Source organism: Hoplias malabaricus, chromosome Y, assembly GCF_029633855.1.
Source record: "Hoplias malabaricus isolate fHopMal1 chromosome Y, fHopMal1.hap1, whole genome shotgun sequence".
Lineage (NCBI taxonomy): Eukaryota > Metazoa > Chordata > Actinopteri > Characiformes > Erythrinidae > Hoplias > Hoplias malabaricus.
The window spans coordinates 63,684,867-63,693,483 of NC_089820.1; the positions used below are offsets into that span (position 1 = coordinate 63,684,867).

The window sequence follows — 8,617 nt, forward strand, 5'->3', positions numbered from 1 at the left end:
AAAATGACAGGGCATTGACAGAGTGTTTTCTGAAGGGGTAGCGTGAGCAGGAACCAAAATATCCTCAGGTGGAATGACTCCACCAACGAAAATTCTTGGAAACTGCATGACATATAGGAGTCGGGTATTTGACATGGCCAGAGATTTGTGGACAAAAGTCCATTAATGTAATACTTACATCTCATTCAATGTAATTTTCTGCATCCTCTACCATGAAAGCCATTTTATATGACCTCACAGACTCTGTTCATTGTTTGTCTTGTAGATCTCTATCATCGTCTCTATCTTGTAGTAAGCACCACCTCCCACCTTCAACATTCCAGTCCTAACCAATCCCCTTAGCCCAGAACTACACCCACATTTCTCTTCCCTGTTAAAAATGTGTTTTTTCTTTTAATCCACATAAAAATGGTGGCATGATTCTTCAAAACATAGTCATTCTCGAAATGCAGCAGCAGTTTTGATTTTATATCAAGAATTATAATTCTTCCTTTTCATGTGATTGCAACATGTAAACAAAATGCTGTGATGGAAATGCCAATACAATTTTAAGTCAGGAATGCTCACCATTCACCTTTCCCATTGGTTTTGTGATTTACTGTGGACAGGAAATTTCTGGAAAATGTACTGTAAAAACAAGCATAGCACAATTAATAAATTAACTGTCTGTAATTTCTTACCTAGTTTAGGGTTGTAGTCCGTTTGAAGCCTACACTTTTTACAGTAGCCAATCAACCTACTAACCTGTGTGTTTAGACTGTGGGAGGAAACCAGAGTGCCCAGAGGAGACCCACTAGGACACAGGGAAAACACACCAAACTTCTCCAAAAGTTGAGCCCACAACCAAAGAGCCCTGAAGCTCTTTTGGACTGTGGGAAGAAACCGGAGCACCCGGAGGAAACCCACGCAGACACAGGGAGAACACACCACACTCCTCACAGACAGTCACCCGGAGGAAATCCACACAGACACAGGGAGAACACACCAACTCCTCACAGACAGTCACCCGTAGCGGGAATCGAACCCACAACCTCCAGGTCCCTGGAGCTGTGTGACTGCGACACTAACCTGCTGCACCACTGTGCCATAAAACCATAAAATTAAAGTCAAATGTCCTAATTTAAATTCAGTGGAAAAACAATACATTTCCAGAAAATGGCAATAAAATTTATATAGAGAAATACCGTGATTTTACAGATTTTTCCTGAATTATTACGATAAAACACTTTCAATATAGTGATGTCACTACAAGTTCCACAAAGAAATACCTTTATTTTACAGATATTTCCTGAATTATTATGAATAAACAATTTGTGTTCATTATATGCATTCAAATTAATCAGGATTTCCAGGACCAAGTCAAATTGTCAGGAACACAGAGATCAAGAGAATAAACGAGTTCAAAAACCATTATGAATTCAAAAATATTGAGCACCTAAATGTCCTCTATAGTAATGACAAAGTCCTGTGGCTCAGCATCATCTTCATTACCATTACTTTGAATCGTGTAAATCCCCATGACTCTTCACTCAGTGCCTTTCTCCACTTCACCAATAGCAGCAGCCTGAACACAAATACAAACACACAACACTGATGTGAAACAAAACTTACACAGAAATTACATCATACATTTCATTCTTGGACAAAATGGATGTCTGGGGGCACAAATGTGCAGGTTACTGAAGCTCCATTTTAACAGGGACAAAAATGAGGTGAACATGTGGCTGTGAACATTTCTTTAGAAAATTGATCAAGTCCTAGCAACTTCACCTAATCTGAGTCCCTTTGAAAACATAAAGAGCTTTGTTTATGCATCTAAACATCAGATTCCTTTCCAGAATTAACACTGCAAATCCATTTCAACAACAGCATTACGTATTCAAATTAAACAACTGAATCAATGACTATGACATCTGTGATTTAGGCACAAAAAAGTGACTCACATTAAAAACTACCAAATTTGTACTGTGAGCCCTGAGTCTGACCTGTGCTGTTGCTATTGCTCTGGTCTCTACTGCTGCTGCACTGGTCTCTGGGCTGTGCTGCTGCTGCATTGGTCTCTGGGCTGTGCTGCTGCTGCACTAGTTCCTGGGCTGTGCTGCTGCTGCACTAGTTCCTGGGCTGTGCTGCTGCTGCACTAGTTCCTGGGCTGTGCTGCTGCTGCACTAGTTCCTGGGCTGTGCTGTTGCTATTGCTCTGGTCTCTACTGCTGCTGCACTGGTCTCTGGGCTGTGCTGCTGCACTGGTCTCTGGGCTGTGCTGCTGCTGCACTGGTCTCTGGGCTGTGCTGCTGCTGCACTAGTTCCTGGGCTGTGCTGTTGCTATTGCTCTTGTCTCTGCTGCTGCTGCACTGGTCTCTGGGCTTTGCTGCTGCTATGGCTCTGGTCTCTGAGCTGTGCTGCTGTTGCACTGGTCTCTGGGCTGTGCTGCTGCTCTGGTCTCTTCAGCTGCTACACTGGTCTCTGGGCTGTGTTGCTCTTCTGGTCTTTGCTGCTGCTACACTGGTCTCTGGGCTGTGCTGCTGCTCTGGTCTTTGGGCTGTGCTGCTGCTCTGGTCTTTGGGCTGTGCTGCTGCTCTGGTCTCTGGTCTGTGCTGCTACACTGGTCTGTGGGCTGTGCTGCTGCTACATTGGTTTCCGGGCTGTGCTGCTGCTGCCCTGGTCTCTGGGCTGTGCTGCTGCACTGGTCTCTTCTGCTGCTGCACTGGTCTCTGGGCTGTGCTGCTGCTGCACTAGTTCCTGGGCTGTGCTGCTGCTGCACTAGTTCCTGGGCTGTGCTGTTGCTATTGCTCTGGTCTCTGCTGCTGCTGCACTAGTCTCTGGGCTTTGCTGCTGCTATGGCTCTGGTCTCTGAGCTGTGCTGCTGTTGCACTGGTCTCTGGGCTGTGCTGCTGCTCTGGTCTCTGGTCTGTGCTGCTACACTGGTCTGTGGGCTGTGCTGCTGCTACATTGGTTTCCGGGCTGTGCTGCTGCTGCCCTGGTCTGTGGGCTGTGCTGCTGTACTGGTCTCCGGGCTGTGCTGCTGCTCTGGTCTCTGCTGCTGCTGCACTGGTCTCTGGGCTGTGCTGCTGCTCTGGTCTCTGCTGCTGCTGCACTGGTCTCCGGGCTGTGCTGCTGCTCTGGTCTCTGCTGCTGCTGCACTGGTCTCTGGGCTGTGCTGCTGCTCTGGTCTCTGCTGCTGCTGCACTGGTCTCTGGGCTATGCTGCTGCTACACTGTCTCTGTGCTGTGCTGCTACACTGGTCTCTGAGCTGTGCTGCTGTTGCACTGGTCTCTGGGCTGTGCTGCTGCTCTGGTCTCTGGTCTGTGCTGCTACACTGGTCTGTGGGCTGTGCTGCTGCTACATTGGTTTCCGGGCTGTGCTGCTGCTGCCCTGGTCTGTGGGCTGTGCTGCTGTACTGGTCTCCGGGCTGTGCTGCTGCTCTGGTCTCTGCTGCTGCTGCACTGGTCTCTGGGCTGTGCTGCTGCTCTGGTCTCTGCTGCTGCTGCACTGGTCTCCGGGCTGTGCTGCTGCTCTGGTCTCTGCTGCTGCTACACTGGTCTTTGGGCTGTGCTGCTGCTCTGGTCTCTGCTGCTGCTACACTGGTCTCCGGGCTGTGCTGCTGCTGCACTGGTCTCTGGGCTGTGCTACTGCTATGGCTCTGGTCTCTGCTGCTGCTGTACTGGTCTCTCGGCTGCTCTGCTGCTGTGCTTGTCTCTGGACGGTGCTGCTGCTGCACTGGTCTCTGGGCTGTGCTGCTGCTATTGCTCTGGTCTGTGCTGCTGCACTGGTCTCTGGGCTGTGCTGCTGCTCTTGTCTCTGGGCTGTGCTGCTGCTCTTGTGTCTGGGCTGTGCTGCTGCTATTGCTCTGGTCTGTGCTGCTACACTGGTGTCTGGGCTGTGCTGCTGCTCTGGTCTCTGGGCTCTGCTGCTGCTATGGCTCTAGGCTGTGCTGCTACACTGGTCTCTTGGCTGTGCTGCTGCTAGATGTTGATAGATGATGATAGATGTTTGTGGGTATAATTTTTTCACCTGCTATTAATTCATTTGTTAATGCGCAGGGCCCCCCACAGGATTCACACGGGGAGGTATTAGCCTCAGCGCTGCAGTGACACAGTGACATGGTAATGATGAGGTAATAACATGATAATAACGTGATAATTAATATTACACTGCACTGATTTAATAATAAATGTGGAAAATTGCGCAAAAGTAAAGAATCAGAGACATTTGCCTGTTCAAGGGAAACTGAGCAGATATTTAAAAAATTAATATTATTCATGAGACATCAGACCTCCCACAATGAAGATGTAAATATAGCATTGTTCAACACGGTATGTGATCATTTGTTGGAATGAGCAAAATAAAAAAAAATAAAAAAAATCAAAAAGGCAATGTGTACCCCAACTTCTTCATGATACAACAGTTATGTCTATTTGTCTTTCTACTATGCCCCATTCATACAGACGTATACACTCAGTGTTGGGGAGATGAAGGAACACTGCATCACTGTGAACGTCCAAAAGAAAAATAATTCTAATGGAAGGTAAGGTCTAGTATACAATATATTTCATTAATTACATTGAAAATAGATCTAAACCTCTTTATCACTGGACGTTTTCTACTTAAACATAAAGGAATTATCTACACGTCTAGAACTGGAGAAAATTAGAGGAAAGGAGATTTTACTACACACTATCTGCAACTAATTAATGCACTAAAAACCCCAAGACCTCTCTAAAGTAAGTGATGAATTTATAATTTACCATTTACCTTATTTTTATAATTTATGATTTGGCTTTTAGTGCATGTAAAGGTCACAGATATTGTGTAATAATTCTGTATATATTCTATATATAAACTCTTTCTGTATATATATATATATAATTAATTGGTCATCTTTAATTAAAAGTTAAAAAAAATATATTAACACAATCAACAAAATCGTTTGGTCATATGCTCACGCCATATCACGTCATTGCTACGTCACTTCACAATAGCTGGTTATAATAGACAATAGATTAATCGTTTGTGTTACTGCTTCCTGTCGGGCTGTTTCTGAGGTTTGTTTAAGTGTTAAGTGTGTTATTTTGAGTTAAACTGCTGGGCTAGCGAAAGCCGAGTGGCAGCCATTTCTACCTCGTTTTTTACAGACACGATCAAACAAAGCAAAAACAATTCATAGATGTTTAGTTTATAGACGTTAAATACTATCTCTCTGAACAATAGAAACATGAACAGGAATATAACATATCCACTGTTATTATTGATTGTCATAATAACGAACAGGGATCAACCAACAATAAATAAATAAATAAATAAAACAGTGCCATTAAGAGGAAACTTGTCACAAATATTCAATACAAATATACAAATCATTTCAACAGAAATAAGAGACATGGTGTACACAGAAATCTTTAATTCTACTCTGATATTTTACACAATGTAAACCTGTTTAATTTGTGGTTCTGTTATCGTAACCAATCAGCGACCCCTACTGCACACTCTGTGGTGTGTATGTAAATGTAGAAAATGATAAAAACATTACAAACGGGAGCTCTATGAAACTTTTTAGCTGCAACTCATATTTTGCAGTAACCATGAAAATGTGTTCAAGATATCAACTTTTTAACCTACTTAAAAATTCCCTTTTTGCACATTTCTATGCAAAATTTACATTGTATATTACCTTTGAATATTTTCAAATCAGTTATATTTTTAATCACAATAGCCGGGTGATAATAAATCCACAGAGCTCTCTCCAGTTCTGCTCTCAACATCTGCCCACAGTGTTTAAGACCTGAACTAGACTCTGGTACTATGCTAACAAGAGTGCCATTAGATCAGATTTATTTGACATGGACTGAAACTGTAAACTATTATGTTTTCTTTAAGAGTGGAATCAGACCACTGCTCTAACATGAAACCTGTTTATAGTATTCCTAACTAACCAGCAGTAGCACTACCCTGTTCCAGAGTGCCTCTGTTGTTTATCTTGTTTATTGTGGAGCTGTTTCTAGTGTGAATGGCAATTTTCCTGCTTAAGGCTTCACTGCCAAGGTGGAGTCTCCATAAATCAACAATAACATAAGGAAAATGTATGTCTCTTTTCAGTTTCATAAAGCAAAAAAGTTTTTAATTCTGCTATCACTGTGATGATAACAAATATAGCCTTTTATAAGCAGCTCTTAAATTCTGTTCCTCTTAGATTCCAAATATGGGTCAAAGTGGCCAAAGCTATGACGTATCAATGGAGTATGAAGAACAAGGGCAAGTGCAGCAGGTAAAATAGGCACTTTAGATTAATGAAACTGACTCCATCACCTGTCATCACACTTCACAAACAAACTATTTCACTCAGAATGACTCCTGTTGAGGTTTGCTAAACGTATTATGTTAAATAAATCCTACATTTATTTAAATTTTTGATTCATAGTAGTAATTAAAGTTCTCAAAATTTGAACTTTCTGTTTCAGATGTTTTTTCAGATGAACACTTTTGAGCCTAAATTAGCTCCATAAAATAGAAATTGAAACTCAATTCAACTTACCTTCACATATCAAACAATTGTTTTCTGGTAGAAGAAAATGTAAACATCAGAACTGAAGCAGATATGTTGTAGAGGATGTACAGGAAGAATGTAAACCAGGATGAGGTTTTATTTTGAAGGCCTTTACTGTTGATGATGATGGATGATGTTTTGGACATTTGCATATTCTTTAATGAAAGGGTCCAGTGTTCTCATTCAGAACAGATCACACCTGCACCAGCGGGTGTATAATTTCTGTGGAATCATAGTCGGGTCATAATTATTTTAAGCATCAAGCATCAATAGATTGTAAACACCTTAAAGGTCACTGATAATGTTTTAAAGCAGTGATAGAAAGGGCAACAGTGACCTCTTCTTTGCTTTGAACTGAAAATATCAGAGAACATACTGAAAATGTTATGTTTATGTATTTTTTTCACATGTGAACACAAGGTGATATACAGTGTGGAAATTATTTCACAAGCTCAGAATATTTATGACCCTAATTTGATCCCATACATTTGTCTAAGATTTGAAAAAAGACTGCTTTCAACTATTAATCCAGAATTAACTTTCACCTTTTCCACATCAGTTATTTTCATATTGAAGTAATCCCTCCCTTCAGAAAGCTTTTAAAACACATTTCAGTATAAATATGGAATAGATCACAATTTTACCAGAGATTTAAATTCATTTGGTAAAATTCCTTTGGGGTTTTAATACTTTCCCTGCACTTTTGAAAAAGAAATCGTATGCTTTATTTCTTTCTGTGTCCTAATACTCAGTATTTTATTCTATTTTCCAAAATGAAAAATAAATAAACAAAAAAAAAATCCCCCCAAACAAGCATGGGACGCTCATGTATCCTGGAATTATGCAAAAGTCTTAATATCTGCAACAACAGTAGTCTGTGAAGCAAGCTGCAGCTTCCTACTGAACAGACCCAAATCTACACGTCAGATCAGCTCACCTTAATGTTAATGATCTAATGATATAGATACATTTAGGTAAAAACGCCTAGGATTCTGCTGCAGTGAACGAGGACATTTATGTTCTTCTTCTTATTATTTGTCTCCTATTTGTTTCCCAGTGCAGTCAATGAGAGTCAAATTAAATAACTCAATAGTAAAGTAGTTACCTCTATTCAATTATGTTTTGGGAAGGTACTTTGACATGAGTTATGATTTTAAACATACAGGGTGGGCCATTTATATGGATACACCTTAATAAAATTAGAATGGTTGGTGATATTAACTTCCTGTTTGTGGCACATTAGTACAAACCGGATTCCAAAAAAGTTGGGGCACTAAACAAATTGTGAATAAAAACTGAATGCAATGATGTGGAGGTGCCAACATCTAATATTTTATTCAGAATAGAACACAAATCACAGATCAAAAGTTTAAACTGAGAGAATGTATCATTTTAAGGGAAAAATGTGTTGTTTCTATCTTTCTTTTTCTTTTTGCACTATCTTTCTGTGCAACAATGGTGGAATTGGTGATCCTCTTACCATCTTGGCTTCAGAGAGACACTGACACTCTGAGAAGCTCTTTTTATACACAATCATGTTGTTAATTGACCTAATTAGTGTTAATTGATCTTCCAGCTGTTCGTTATATGCTCAATTTTCTTTTTTCCAGCCACTTATTGCTACTTGTCCCAACTTTTTTGGGATTTATTGACACTGTGAAATTTTGAATCAACATATTTTTCCTTTTTAAATGTACTCAGAATAAACTTTTGATCTGTCATCTATGTTCTGTTACGAATAAAATATTGACATTTGTCATCTCCACATCATAGCATTCAGTTTTTATTCACAATTTGTTTAGTGTCCCAACTTTTTTGGAATCTGGTTTGTATATGGGAGGGGGGAAACTTTTCAAGATGGGTGGTGACCATGGCGGCCATTTTGAAATTGGCCATTTTGGATCCAACTTTTGTTTGCAATGTGTTCAAAGTGCTGCCCATGGTGTTGGATTGTCAATGCAACCCTCTTCTCCCACTCTTCACACACTGATAGCAACACCGCAGGAGAAATGCTAGCACAGGCTTCCAGTATCCGTAGTATACCTGAATATTCCTGTATACCTCAAACAATGGATAC

At 40.9% G+C, this 8,617-nt stretch overlaps 1 long non-coding RNA gene across 1 annotated transcript; it reads right to left on the bottom strand.

The window, feature by feature from the left end:
- Positions 1-564: 564 nt before the first annotated feature.
- LOC136679658 (uncharacterized) lies at positions 565-6,589 on the bottom strand. The gene is made up of 3 exons (XR_010796564.1): positions 6,529-6,589; positions 1,436-1,564; positions 565-627 (listed from the first exon to the last, which is right to left on the bottom strand). It is a non-coding gene; the product is annotated as an uncharacterized lncRNA (long non-coding RNA).
- Positions 6,590-8,617: the final 2,028 nt, after the last annotated feature.